We start from the raw sequence: 15,901 nt of genomic DNA, 5'->3' as shown, positions 1-15,901 counted from the left end.
GGTTTTAGGGCTGGAGGCATATAAAAACCTACAAATATTGCTAGATTTCCTCACGTAATAATCTCCATGCTGCCCTTGATTTGATCTCACTGTTTTCAGTTCCAGTTGTAATTGACTTCTGTTTTTCCGTCCACAAGATAGGCTAGAAATTATTTTTTAAAATGCCTTGACTTATGTGGTTTTACCGTCCTTGGATATAAAACATTTTTCAACTGATGGAGGGGCTGGTTCAGATGTTAGTATCTTATCTTTAGATGTTCAACAAGGACTTAGGCTATCTCCACAGCATATATTCCATGAATTAGTCAAATTTATATAGAGAAGAAATTTCTTCTGTCCATTAATAACTAGATTTTAGAACTTCTATTCCTGGCCAACATCCAGCCCATATTTACTTGTGATATCATTTATAGATGTTTTTCTTAACCATAAGGACCTTTCCTTAAAGGAGATTATAAATTGAGGAAATTAAATACTGTGATTCTATGATGAATGAATACAATGTCTATTTCTGTCAGGTCTGTTACCTCTTTTGGTTATCAGTATATTAGAACCTGCACCCCCATTACTTCTTTCTGTATCTAGCCATCCTAGATTGTTTCCTATATGTACTTAGATTCTGAGGAGTTAGAATCCTCTTCCATACAGGTCTAAAATCCTTATCTAAGAGGCTGAATAAGTCTGCCATGATCAGCAGTTTTCCAAAAGTCTGGTGACTCTTGGAAACTTGTAGAGGAGTGATCCGGAAAGTCACTGGAGACTTAGCCCAGCTTCTTAGAGAACATTGAGGAGTACACATTGCTCCCCGGAAAATAAGAGGGAGTAAGCAACTGCTTGGAAGCCTCTTGCTTGGCCAAAGAGGAGAAGTATTGGCAGGATCTGTATACTTCTAGGTTTACTATAGTCTTATTTCACAAGTTTAAGAATCACACACTTTTTTGCTGTTAGCTTCTAATAAATACACTACCCAGTAGTTCAGGGCAAAAACAGCACTAAGTGAATTATTGACAGGTTCTTTTACATGTCAGAGGGCTAAAGAAAATAAACAACAAGAATACAAATTGTACGTGTCTGACAGAAGGAACTTCACGAAATGTTCCAAGAGCCCTTTTATTTATTGAATTTTACCTGTTTAGACTCTTTTTCTTTGAGCTTCTTTCTGCTTATTTATTGTTCCTAAATTACAGTTTAGAAATAAGTAAATTAGCTGAAATTTACATGCTCAGGACATTTTCAGATCATGTAGTAATGCTAAATGATATTTTAGGGTATTTGTTAGTAGTGGGATTTAAACTGAAACTCTAGGTCTTGCTTACCAATAGTCCAAGAGCAGAGGTTTCCTAACACATGTCTGATAATATCTCTCAGATAAGAATCACCCAGGGCATATTAAAAATCCAAATCCCTGGACCCTATGCCCAGAGATTGTAATTCAGAAGGTGTAGGATAGACTTAGGAAGCTATACTTTTAGAAAATCCCCCAGATAATTCTGACATGCAGCCAAGTTTGAGAACCCTGTGTCCTGGGTACTCTAAACAGATCGGTAGGATGATTTCTGAATAAAAGAGAATTGAATACAGTTGTAGTCCATAAGGAACAAGTGGGGAACAAGAACATTCTCATAGTCCAGAGGAGAACAATTATAGGGGGGAGTTCCATAAATTTAAAATAATGTGACATATCTAAAATTCTTCTCACTTTATAAATTGGAGTGAAATTATCTCTTCTGATTTGCTATTCAAAGAAGACCTGTTATAAAAATGAATTTAAAATCTATGGGAACCAGAGGGCAAATATATTTATTCAATTTGGACCAAGGCCAGAACACCAGTGGATGTTAACATCAGAAGTCCTGTGAAAAATGACAGTTATTACACACAGTTATATTATTGAGAATGGAGTCTATGTATCGTCTGTCAACAAGTGCACCGTAACTGGTGTATGAAGTATTTACTGTAGACTCTCCTTTACTGTCAGTACCTAGCAACATTTCCTTCACTAAGATTGTTTTACCATTTCCACTATAAAGCCCACATTTTAAGGGTTGTAACTGGGTGGTGGTTTTAATTTTTGTTTGAAACTTGGCAATTTGACTTGGAAAAACACGTACAAATTATTTGAAAGAGGTTTATTTTTACGGGGAAAAGTAGCTTTTGTCAAAGCCTTTTCTGTGCTTTGCTTTCAAATGAAAGTTTACAGACCATTAGTCCATAATGTGAATTAACCCCGTTTGGTATTTTTCCCTTTCCTTTAAAACGGTAAAGAACTGTTATTCACTTCGGTGAAGTGTTTACTGCATATTCACTGTAACTACATAACATTTTTTAAAATCTTATTTCTGTGGGACTTGAGCATTATTATCGTAACTGCTCCAGAATGTACACAGATGGCATAATGGATCCAAAGGAGGTTTTAGAGGAACATAGTGGCAATATATGAAATAAAAATCCATTTCTAAGATGGCAGCATGAAATGGTCCCATTTGACCGCCTCATCCCATGGTGTGTTGGCCTGAGATGGATAAGTGAACAGTTTAGGGGAAACCGGAGTCAGTTCAAATCTTTGCCCAGTTGTCTAAATTAAGTCTGCTTAAAAACACAGGAGGAAAAAATGTCTCTTGCTTTTCTCAACTGAACCTTTTTTTGTTTGTTCAGCAACAGTAAAGACCATATATATATATATATATATATATATATATATATAGTTTCTATTATGTGTTGAGTGCCATCCCTCATGTCAGGAACAAAGGTGGACAGTAAACACTTCTTGCCCTGGAGGGAGCTTAGAGTCTATTGGGGAAAGACGGATTCAGCAGCAGTGAAGTATGGTATGGCCTGAGTGCCATCACCAATCTGGTCAAATATTATTTTGGAAACAGCGTGCCACTAACTGCCTTTTCGCTTAAGTGTATTATCTTTCTTTATTTCTAGAAAGAAACTTGTTTTCTGTTCCTGTTCTCTCTTACCAGATGCTTCTCTCCTCTTATTCTGCGTCAGCTATTTGTTAGTAGGATGGTTCATTGGTTTGCTAGGACTGCCATAACAATGTGCCATAGATGGGTGGCCTAAACAACAGAAAAGTATTTACTCACAGTTCTGGAGGCTAGAAGTCCACGATCAAGGAGTTGGCAGGGTTTGTTTCTTCTGAGGCCTCTCTTCTTGGCTGGCAGATGGCCATTTTCTCCTGGTGTCTTCACATGGTCTTCCCTCTGTACCTAATCTCTTCTTATGAGGACATCAGTCATATTGGACTAGGTCCCACCCTAATGACCTCATTTAAACTTAATTCTTTAAAGGCCCTATCTCCAAATACAGTAAAATTCTAAGGCGCAAAGGGTTAGAACTTCAACTCCCCTTCAGTGTGAATTTTAGGGGGATGCAATTCAGCCCATAACTGATGGCCTACTTGGTGGATTTTTCTATAAACCCCTTTTGAACATGTTACATTTGTTTCTGCCAGAATTGCAACACTAGGATTTAGGACTCTACTGAAGACAAGAAATGGAGTTGCAGCATAGAGGCTAGATAAAAGATGATGATTTAACCTGATGAGAAGCATCTATCTGTTAGGAAGCCTGACTTCTCAACAGGAGTCTCTTTAGGCCTAAACAGACTATTCTTCAGGTCACCCTGTTTCTCGAAAAGGGCTATGGGCAGGCCAGAGTGCTTAGCCCCCTGAGCTGCTCCTATAAAGATTGCAGTGCTCCTTGCACCCTCCTCTCAACCAGGTTGAAATCTCACATTCACTTCCCCTCTTAAGTTTACCTGCTTTCTTTTTTTTTTTCTTTAAACTTTTCGGTTTCATGTTGTGTCTTGTCTTTAGGCCTGACAGTAACTAACATCTGTAGGCATTTCTTGTTTTCATTAGTGCCACCCAGAACTAGCCTGTCCCTTTGTAAGGTACTTTATGCTTTCCTACTATCCTTTCACACGTGTAACACAGGTCTTCGCAATAGCCCTGTGAGACAGCAGTGGATTGTGACCATTATATTGATGAAGAAATTTAGTTATGTAAGAAAAAATTTCCTTCCTTTGCATTCCCATTGCACCCTGTGAGTGCCCTTCTCTTAGTTCTTATCCTGAATTATTTTATTTCACTTTCTCTTCCACTAAGTTTATTGAGGGGGAAAGGGTTGTAGCTTGGTTATTTGTGCTTTGCCCATTGTAGCTAACTCACTTAATATTTGGTGAATGAATTCTTAGTGGAAAATAAGGCTACACAAGCAATTTCAAGGATTTTGGAGAAATTAGTCCTAGGAAACAGTTCTGTCCATGAGTGGAAAGGAATGTTAAGTAAAGTTCTAGAACCCCTGTATTGCTTGTCCTGACTCAGGTGTGCCATAAGTTAAAGTTACTAAGGTTCCTTGACATTTGCAGATTTAATGTCTGTCACTTTAACTCTTTGCAATTGATACTGAAGGCAAGTGGCATGTTGCATCTGTCATTTTGCTGATACCAATTTTGAATTGAACTGAAAGAATGTCAGGTCACTTAACTAGTGAGTGAGCCAAGCTGACTACTTCTCACCTACACTGCCACAGGGCCCTGTTCTGTGTTCCACATCAGCTAAATAGTTACACTCATGAACTAGTAATAATTGTATTACTTTGTAGAAAATGGTCTCCAAAAGAAAGACAATAGCTAGTACTGAAAAGAATCTTTAAAAGTGGTATATTTTTTTAAACCAGAAAGTAAGAAATTATATGCTTTGGTATATATGGGAATTTGGAGATTTCTGAGAGTCTCATGACAGGTCTTTTTTTTTTTTTTTTTTTTTCCACCTTGAGACAGGGTGTTGCTTTCTTGCCCAGAGTAGAGTGCAGTGGCATCATCATAGCTCACTGCAACCTCAGACTTCTGGACTCAAGCAATCCTCCTGCCTAAGCCTCCCGAGTAGCTGGGACTATAGCCATAGCTGCGTGCTACCACGCCCAGCTAATTTTTCTATTTTTTTGTAGAGACCGAGTCTTGCTATGTGGCACAGGCTGGTATGGAACCCCTGGCCTCAAGCAATCCTCCCACCTCAGCCTCCAAAGTGCTAGGATTATAAGTATGAGCCACAACACCTGACCATACACAGGTCACTTTTCAATGTTAAGGATTTCCACTATGTTTCCTGAACTGTTAAAGTAAAAGCAGAAAAGTTTTATCATTGCTAGAAATACTGAAATAAAAGTAGTAAGGAGCCCCTGAGTCCTCACTAAGCCAGTTGACATCCTTGAAATTTACTTTGTTAAATCCTTACAAGATATTAAAAAGAAGGCTGTGTCAGGGAGTGCCTATCTGGTCCATTTCTTCTTATGCCACTTTTTCAAGCTCATTGGTTGAGTTATTCTGCTGAAAAACTGTTGCTGAATTTTGGAGACAAGCTTTTTCTGTTTTTAATAACTAATAACAGGTAAAGCACACAGAAAACAATTTGTACCTACTAAATACACATAAAAGTAAATAGAAACTCATAAGAATATGTTTGCTCTTCTTAAAATCATATTTTTTATAATTGTGAAAAATAATTAGAAAAATAGATTTTGAGATGGATAACTTTAAACTTAATCTTTTGTTTCATTTTCTTACAAATAAATGATCTGAGGTTTTTTTTTAACTGTTTCTTTGATTAGCTTAAGGGAATTTTCATGGTGGGGGGCCCTAACTTAACAGTTGAGGACATAGTTAGCTCTCTGTTTATGATTAGGAAGTGATTGTAGAGATACATAAAGAATTTTGTTAATAAAGTGGCTCATATAATCTTGAGCTTCTTGGGAGGGTTGTCATTGTTAAATACTACGTAGTTTTAATTTTTAATGACATAAGGAAATACAATATAATAAGGTACCCAAACTAGCTAACCATTATGATTCTAATTTGTGATGTATATGCAAGGTAGAAAAATTAGTAAGGAACACTACAAATTTTTATATGTACTTTCTGAGTTGTTATATACTCTGAGCATGTACTGCTTTTATAACAAGAAAAAATTATAAGCACTAAAATTTTATAAAGAATTTTACTCAACTTGAAATAATTATTCATTAATTTAACAATTGAGGGAGAAAAGAACACAAATGAACCGGAACTAGCTTTTTTCTGCATGCACTTTTTTTTTCCAAGTCAAACCTAAGGCCTTGTTACTCCCAGTGTGATCCGTATATCAGTGGCATAGGCATCACCTGGGAGCTTGTTAGAAATGCAAAATATCAGGCCCTCCCCAGACCCACTACTGCATCAGCATCTGCAGTTTAACAAGATCCCCAGGTGATTTCTTGGCATATTAAAGTTTGAGAAGCACTGATCCTAAGACATTCTCCCCTCTTAATAACTAAAGCCTACTTCCATTTTATTCATTCATTAATTAGGGTCATCCTTTTGGTAAAACTTTAGAATGACAAATGAGCAGGCCACAGAAGTCCTGCTCAAGTTTAGGGTAGAATTCGTATTTAGATACAGAATTCGTATCACAACCTGGTCTTTTGAAATATATTCTGTAATTAAGCTAAAAATGTGGTAGCTTGACAAGGGCTAGTGGGGGTGGGGAGAAGCAGGAAAGCATGAGTTCTTCCACTTTGTTTCTTCTTAACTAGAAGGAACAAGGGAGAAGTAAATTAGGATTTTCAAAATAGCTTTCAGCTTCTCGAGATGAGTGGCTTATAAAAGGGAGAACTGGAATGTAGTTCTACACCCACTTCATATAAGGGCCACTCTCTATGTGCCCAGAGTGAAGTTTCACCCAGTCACTACATTCTGGGCTGCGTTACAACATTGCTTTAGATGTTTATGAAGATTTCCAGGCATTCAACTAGATTTTTTTTAATGGAAAAAGATTATTTCTTATATTTTGCTACTAAAAAGTTTACTTTGAAATTTACTTTTTTCTACCATCACTGACTTTTCTCTGCTGTTTTTATGCTCACTACAAGAATGACAAAGTTGATATTTTTCAATGGCAGCCTGGAGCCCCTTAACACTGCTTTTTCTCTCTGAATACTGCCAGTTTTGTTTTTGTTTAGTTTTTAAAGATGACTTTACAGTGTGACAGAAGAGAAACTACATTTTCCAGGGTATCATCACCTTAGTTGCTTTGCCCATAAGTTGAGGTGTCTTGTCTTTGTACATTTTCTGCCATCCTTTTTAAGGTAGCTAAAGTAGTTTGTGAAAGTTGCCATATATTTGGGCAGCACACTTTCAGATTCTAACTATGTATCTTTTCTGTAAGCCCATTCCTGCAAATATGCACTCAGCTTTTGCACTTTTATATACAAAGGGACTTAGAGGCTTGCTCTGGTAACAGAGTGTTACTTGTTTTATAAAATCATTTCCTGTTATACCTTTTCAGTGAGAAGGTTCCTTTTCCCTTTTGTAGTGACAAGTACAGCAACATAAACAAGTGCATCGATGTTGCAGTATCTAGGTGATAATGTGGTGATTGATGGTCTTCATTTCCAAAACATATTGTCATTTTTTGAATGGAAAAAGCCTGATAAGACTTTCTTCGTGTACTTTTAAAAAATATCCTATCATCAATGAGAAAAAGAATTAAATAGTTCTCAAGCAGTTAGACCATAATGTGAGCTAATCACTTTATTTTGAAGAAAAGTATTTTTAAACAGTTAAGCTAGTGAATTTACTTTTAAAATGTATTGTGCTTACACAGTAGATGGTTTTATTTCCATGATGTTTTTTACTACATAATTATACATCTTAATTACGTAATTACTATCATAATTATTATGTAATTGCATGTACTTCCACTAATTACAAAATCAGGAAGTGTAATTATCTAGTAAAAACTTTATGAAATTTCATGCACTAAAAATTATTTAAAAGGCTATTCCAATGGTCTAGTGGAAGGCTTTCCACGGTTAGTCTTCTTAGTCATGACTTTAGTTTAGAACATAGGCCAGGACAAGAAGGACAACTGCCAACAGACCAACACTAAACTGAGTATTGTGGTAAGATGGACTTTGTCTCTTGCAAATTAAAGTTGGAAAGTATTTTAATTTCTTTGTGATTATGGAGTTGTAAGAATAATAATATCTAAATGTTTGACTAGGTATCACAAAAACTGTCAATGGACAGGGCAGTTCTTTCTTAGGACATAATTGATTAATAGAATTGACAATCAAGGCCCTTAGGTTGCAAAACAGCCAGGCCTTCTATAATTCTGTAATGTGAATGGCTTATTTAGCTATCTCTTCCTTTAAAACCAATAATAATAATAATATTCGATATTCTGTTTCTTTAGTTTAGAGAAGCTTTTCTTCCAGTTTGTGTTTATATTTGCTAAGATATGAGCAAACACATCAAAAGAGCATATTCTTTTTCTATTACTTGATGTCAAAAGCAGCTTTTGAGACATAAACATAAACGCACAAACATGTAACATCAGACCCTAAATAAAGACAGAAGGTTTAATTCAATAAAGCTATGATGCCTTTACCATTCAAAACGACATACAAATTGCACAGTGAAACAATAGTCATGACAGCAAATTAGATATGACATCTAAATTACACTACAAAGAGAAATCCCAGAACCATTTTTGGTCTGTAGGAGTCTATTTTAGCCCAGGTTTAAAACCCAGTCTAGAGACTCTGTTTTATTGTCTAAGTGGGGTAATGTTGTAGAAGACTAATTGGAGGTTGGTTGAATTAATTGCACATTAATTAGGAGGAAAGGGCTTATAATACTCATGGCAGAGAAAAGAGTAAGTATCATGATAGAATGTATTACAAGTTTCAGGAATGAATATCAAATTATCAATATTTGTATAATACCTGTATATAATCTGTTGCCACGTAACCTAAATAAAGCATTTGGGGTTAGATATAGTTATACTAAATTTTATTTACCCCAAAGTAGTGTTTCTCACTAGAAATGTATTGAAACAGCCACTTAAAGTGTATAACAATTACCTCTTTATAAAATGCAGCCATAAACATTAAAAGATTCAGCTCTGTAGTCTTAGAAATAGATGACATTCCATTTTTTTAAACTTTCTAAAGAAGCACTCTTTGTGGTTTTTATCAGTTACTGAGTTTGTGACTTTTTTAAACTAACTGAAATTTCGAACACGTGAATTTAAAACAAAGTCAATGAATAGTATGAAAATGCCAATCTCATTTGCTTCAAGCAAATCAGAGGATTTGTAGTCATCCAGAATTGTTTTGTATTCTCAGAGATGTTTAGGATTTAAACAGATTTAGTCTCACTCTGTTATTTTTCTCTAGTAGTTAGGAGCTATCTTTAAATGCATATTCTTTTCCTCTTGGGACTCTTGTCCCATTTACTTAGCCCAAAATTTAATTTTTTTTTATTTCAGCTTATTGTGGGGAGTACAAAAGTTCAGGTTACATTTAATTTCTTAATCATTTCTTATTTGCCTTAACTCTATTGTGATAACATTTCTTGTCATGGTTTCAGAAGTGTTTATTCTCCCTCTGTGAGACAGCACTGCCTTGCATATATCCTCTTAATCTTTTGTTTTTGTTTCGGTGGTTGGTATTTTATTTTTCACCAGTTGCTTGAGCGATACCAGAATAGCCTTTAATGGTTAAAAGGTAGGTATTTTCTTAATCCTCATCCTTACAATTACAGACGAGATTTAATTTTGTAACTGACAGTGTTTAAACTTTTTTTTGTTGTTTTGCTTTGCTTTTTTGCTTTTCATATAAATCGGCATGTCTTCATTATCTTCTATAATTCTTTAAATTTTTCATAATTAAGGGAATTAACCATAACTTTTGAAATCTAATAGTGTCCTTGTGATGTCTCCAGTTAGTTACCCTGTAGCTCTAGGCTAAGATCTGATGTTGATTTTTTGTCAATCCCCATTTATTATTTTATGCCATACTGTTGTGCCCATATTATGCTACCCCTCATATGCAAAGAAAATCCATCAATTTGACTCATTCTTAAAGTAGTTTTTCGTGTAGTTGTCATGAATTTATTCAGCTCCATCTGCATTCTCTTACCTTGTGGCCAACAGGACAATAACTAGACAGAATTAGTAGCCTGTCATTGAGTTAAATTGAATTAACATTGATTGCATTCTTCCTGTGTAAAGGCCCTAGGAAACCCTTCATTCCTTGATCTGTGAGCCCTGTGAACCTTAGCACCATCCCTTAGAACTTAAGGCTTAAACCAGCTCACAAAAAGACAATTTTAGACACTGATGTACTTTTCTTGTTTTAAAAAAATTATTGTAAAACCAAACTCAGAAAAAAGGTCACAAAACCAGTTCTGTGTGTTAGTTTGTTATTCTCTATTTGTTCCCTCTTCATGCCCTGCACCCCCACCCATTTCATTCAGTGGGGATTTGTTGAGTCTCCACCCTGTATGATATTGCTGCTAGAGGTAATAACACTTCTGACCGTTCGCTTATTCATGCAGTCACCCTCTAAACACCTACTTTTTACGGAAAACATTCACATCCATTTTTTACTTTTCATAAACAGTCCCATTGGATAGGGATACGTAGTTGACATTTTCAGATGAGAAAACAGTCTCAAAAAGATGAAATGACCCTTCCACAGCAGCAGAGTTTGGGAAGTATAAGAGCCCAGTGTTCTTTCTGCTATGTCACAGCTACCCTGTTCTTTCTTAATCTAGTAGAGAAACTTCAGCCTGAAGGCAGATAACTCAAATACAAGGGAATGGTATGAAGTGCTGAGGGATCTCAGCATATATATACCTCAGGAAAGGTTTCTTGGTGGAGATGGAATCTGAGTTCGGCCCTAAAGAGTGGGTGAGATTTTAATAGACACAGATGCAGTCTTGTAGTTTGAGACTAAATTTTCTTTCTCACTTTTCTTTAAGTGCTCTATTGCTTATCTAGCTCTTATAAGTCAAAGAACCTCGTTTGACAAATGCATCATGATTTTAAAGCATATCTACATTCAAAGTTTAGCTCAGAGTGCTTATAAAGAGGCTGATCTATGTGAAGCTTTAAACCCAGGACTGTAAGCTGGAAGGGCATTCTCTCTTCACTCCCCTCTATAACCAGCAGTGGTACTTTGAAAGAAATTGCTCCATCCTACAGGATACATCTGTCAAAAGTGTCTCAAAATGTTTTTCTATCTTAAATAATTTACTCAGAATATAATAATGTAAGTATTTTGACATGAAAATGTTACATACTGTGATATATTCACTTATCTTAAAACAGACGTCTTTAACTTTAAAGGAAAGTATGGTAAGACAAAACAAATAGGAATTAAAAGAGATGAATGACAGACCAAACGAGTTATATATAGAAGATAAAAATAAAGTTCTGTTAGCATTATGACCATAGGATGTAAAAATGTTTTACTGAAAGGATGACTAATTTTTTTTCTTTTCTTTTTTTAAAAACTTTCACTATCATCATGGTGAAAGTTTGAACATATGTAGGACTTATGAAGTAAATGTTTACTGCTGAACTAATTTCAGTGTTGTATTGGTATAATATATATTGTCTTAGCAAAAAAAAGTCACTGTGGAAAAGTCAGTAAATCCAAGATGAAAGAGAGTTTGAACCTTAGTCTGTCTTTAGGAAATTATTCAACAGAGCTCACTCTGGTCTCTGTTAGTAAAGGCTTTATCACTTTTAACAAATATGCCACAGTAAATTTATTAGTATGCTACAAAGAAATTTTCAAAATAATTAAGACTAAACTACACTTGTCAAAATAAATGAATGAAATACAATTTTGAATCATCTTTCTTCACTTATTGCTCATTTGCATAATTCAGTAACTTACACGAGAATCTTTTAGTCATTGGTGTGAATTAGCAAGGTTCTGCTATTCCTTGTTGTACGGCAGGAATTACGCTACCATGTAATTAGCTATTCCAGACATGGACTAACGGGAAATACCAAAGGGCACAGCAAAATCTAAAGAGACAAGGCAGGGAATCTAAAGACAAGAGACAATCAAAGACACCCAACAAACTCAAGCTGGTAGACCACAGGGAATTTTGAATGAAGCCTCTTAATTTATTTTGAGAATAAGAAATCAGTAGTATGAGAGAAATCTCAACAAGATTAGCTGACTAAGCCTACTTAAAAAATATATCTCTATAGTGCATGGTGTGCCAGGTTAACCACTCATGTTTGTTAGTCTGTATACAGCTCAACAAATAGCCGGCAAAGCTTTTCATGGGTATATAGTGGCTTTCCATTGAGGTTTTCACTCTTTGAAGGAGGTCATTTATACCAATGAGATCTGTACATGCAAATTGCTTTCCCTATATGTAAGGGGTCATTCCTTTCACAGCCGACTTGCTCATCTCTTTTATAGAGGTTTTGTTATTTTTGTACTGCTCCCAAAGGAATGATGGGAATCATGCCCCCCGCCCCCCATCTAACTTAGCATCCAAATCTTTTCCCTCCAGCTCTGTGAAACTTTTGTGTGCTGATCTTTGGGAACAAAACAAGCTGTTGGCAGCAGGCTTTAGCTCTGAATCCAGAAACTTTTTTCCTTCTTTCAACCTGAAATATCATCTCTTTAGATTTGCATTTCTTTCTCACCTAATTCTAAGGAAATATCTTTTTCATTGCAGCAGAGTGTCACTGTAACATGCTAGGGCATGTGGGAAATTCTTGGAAGCAATGTCCTCAAAATGTCATTTTTTAGTTTGGCTCCAAAATGACGTTAGCTCATAGAAACTAGAGGAACAGAGAAACGAAGGGATGGATTTAAGGTTTAGCTATGAAAACCTAACTTCTGATTCCATTACTGAAAAGTGGAGGGAAAGATAATGTTTGTCTTTTGCCCAGGCTTTAAGAAATCATGCAAACATTCAAAGGTTCTAGCCTGTAGTGTTCAGGAGTTTTAGGAAGGAGGAGCTTCAGGCATACTATGTGAGTGCTTTGTAAATATTTGTTGTTTTGTTACTTCCTTCTGCTAGCATTTGTTGAACACAAGGGGCACTGACCTGGGCTTCTCAAAGGCAATGTAGGGTAGTGATTAAAAGTTCAAGCTCTGGAGCCAGAATGCCCAGTGCAAGTTTGGGCTTTCTATGCCTTACTAGATAAATAACCTTGGGGTGTCTGTACTGCCTTGTCTATAAAACAAGAATGAGAATAGCACCTACTTCAGAGGGTTCTGAATTCAACAGGAAAATATGGAAACAGGGTAATATGTAAAACGCCTAGGACATTAACCGGGGGCAGTATCAACATGCCTAGGACAGTAAGCATGCAGTAAATGTCAGTTGGTTTTATTACTTCTGAGAACAACACTTTGTCCAAACCACTATCAGTAGTACTTAGAGTTACTGTATTTGAATTGGTTCTATAGCCTGTTACTGACCATGTTTTGTTCAGATTTCTATCCCTAGCATCTAGCACACCACCAGACATGTAGTAAGTGCTTGATTCATAGTTACTGAATGCTTACAGTATAAAAAAGGCATGGTCCCTACTCTCAAGGAGCTTAAATATATCTTGACAATTGTTTTTAGATTTCTTATTTATTGAAATAGCATTTATGTCAGAAGTATATTTAAAAAGATAAATTTAATTCTCGGGTCTCTGTACTTAATGGAAGAAAATGAAACATCAATAATCCATAAGCCAGATATCTTGAGTCAGTAAATCTGGGGTGAGGGTCCAGGCAGCTGTGTATTTAAAAAGCTCCACAGGTGATTCCAATGCACATCCACAGTAAGCGAAACTCTTCAAACTTTAATATTGCTTTTTGTCAAATATGCATTGTTTGACTTTGATACAGAAAGGGAGACTGAGTGGCATCTATATAACTTAAATAGACAGTAGAAAGGAAAATGAAATCAAACACAAGAATTATTTCCTAGATAAAGGAAGAAGCATTTATGGTATTGTATGAGCTAATATAGCATTAGAAATAAAGAGAAGAAAAAAATAGGCTAGGGAAAAGTAAGCAAGAAGGAAGTGTTTTCTGGTAATGAGCATACTGAAGATGAAATAAATGCATTTCAACAAAATTGGCTAAAAAGCACATTCTTTTCTCCATTAACTTTCATTATAAAAATAGGAAAAGGCTGTTGGGGAACATGGGAGAATCCTTGAGGAGATCGGATGGGTAACTGGGATGATATTAAGGTGGAGACTGACCCTAATGTGGCATTTATGGGCCTCCATGGTTTGGATTTCTAGGACCTTTCCCACCTCCTGTCCTCTTCTACTTACCTTGAGTCCCAGCTGATTGGATCCTGGGTAGAGCAGCCCTTCTGCCGGTTTCTAATGTTGCCTTGTCCCCCAACTGGTCTGGGACAGGATGGTAGTAGTAGAGGCTTGAGAAGGATATCCCTGAAAGCTGTGATCACCTCTTGGGCTTTAGCGGGGCTGTCCGGCAGAAATTGCTTGGCTGGCCTCATTTACTAGTTTTACAATCCTAGAGCTAGAAAACAGTCTCAGATTGCCCCTTTTGCCTAGAAGGATTTGGACTTCACCTCCCTGGTACCTGTAGATTAGACCCCCTCACCAATCCCTGAGCAGGCCTTGACACCGCTGTAGACACATCCTTTGGAGGTTTGTGGTTTCCTCTGCCTTGATTAACCAACCTCATCCCAGTCTCTACCTGTTGGTATTCTAGTCATACTTTAAGGCCTCCCAGCCAGAAGTGATCTCTGTCCTCTGAACTCCTTCAGCTCTTAAGCACTATCCCTTTTGCATTATAACTCTTTGAGGACAGGAACCATGCTTGATACATTATTGTATGTGTGACAGCAACTTGCTCATGATAGGAGCCTAATAAATGGTATGTGAATTAATGTTTTCTAGAATAGAGCACTTTCTAACTCTGTCTCTTTTTCACTGCTATTTAATTTCCCATTGTACCCTCCAACTGTATCATAAAAACTTTTCCATCTGTGTATCCATACATTCATCATTTAGTCCATGCCATCTCCTCACTCCACACAGACTTAATTTCCTTACTTTCTGACAATTCCTAATAGAGTTAGGCTGTGATATGCATCTCCAGGAGATTGCATAAATTCCAGCCTAGAAATTTCTTTGTTCAAACCTTTAGGTTATATATATCAAGCTTGATGCTCTGCCATATTAGTGGAATCAATTTAAAAAGTCTAAACCTTTATATCAAATGAGGACTGTTTCTGCCCAGGCCCACTCCTTGCCCTCCGGAACCTATATACATATGATAGCAGCTGGCCATTTTGCCTGCAGATTTTTCTAGTGATTCAGTTCTAGCTCTTTTATGACCTTGCTATCTTTGAATTTCTCCCCATACTCCAAATTTGTTAGTTGGTTGGCTAGCCTTTATTATATCTTGAAATGTCTGGAGGCCAGCTCCAGATAGCTCTCCTGAAGGTGGAAAGGTGAGGAGCTGCTGAGAGACTTTGCAGACCAGTCTTCTTTTATCTCCCTCTGTGACCCTCAGTTGAACAGCATACAGGTACACATATTGATGACAATGTAGGTTTGTAAACAGTACTATTAATAGGCTGGGGCTGGGGGAGAAAAAATAGCCCACAAGAAATCTGGAGATACCTGTCTTGGGTGTAACCTGCAAGACATATTCTAACAGTAGTCATTGCACAATATAATTGCAGGAGACTGAACGACTTAGAAAATCTATTCGTGGTTTGCCGCTGACTCACTTTGTGGCATGGGCAAACCATTATTACTCTTTGCTTTAGTTGTCTTATTTGTTCAAAAAAGGAAAAATAACATGTCTTTAAAAAGCACTCTGAAATTCCTCTGAAAGGAGGTCTATAAGTGCAAAGTACTATTGTTGTTTTTATTATTATTATTAGTGTTCTAGTATGATTTAGTTTTATGCCATGTAGGTCACAGATGTTTCAATTCTTCTCATTGATGAATTACAAAACACTTCCATCTCATTCTGTTTCACAGCATTGATAACAGTTTAGCACATCTTTGTTTTAATCCCCCTTAAAGTATATGTCCAAAATAGATCTC

General features: G+C 36.4%; 1 protein-coding gene across 3 annotated transcripts in view; it reads left to right on the top strand.

Moving 5' to 3' along the window:
* POLA1 (DNA polymerase alpha 1, catalytic subunit) overlaps nt 1-15,901 on the top strand; it is a 280,021-nt gene that overhangs the window by 222,363 nt on the left and 41,757 nt on the right. The gene's annotated exons all lie outside the window — the stretch shown is intronic.

The sequence above is a fragment of the Eulemur rufifrons genome, chromosome 30 (assembly GCF_041146395.1).
Source record: "Eulemur rufifrons isolate Redbay chromosome 30, OSU_ERuf_1, whole genome shotgun sequence".
NCBI lineage: Eukaryota > Metazoa > Chordata > Mammalia > Primates > Lemuridae > Eulemur > Eulemur rufifrons.
This window is presented reverse-complemented; position numbering and strand designations above follow the sequence as displayed.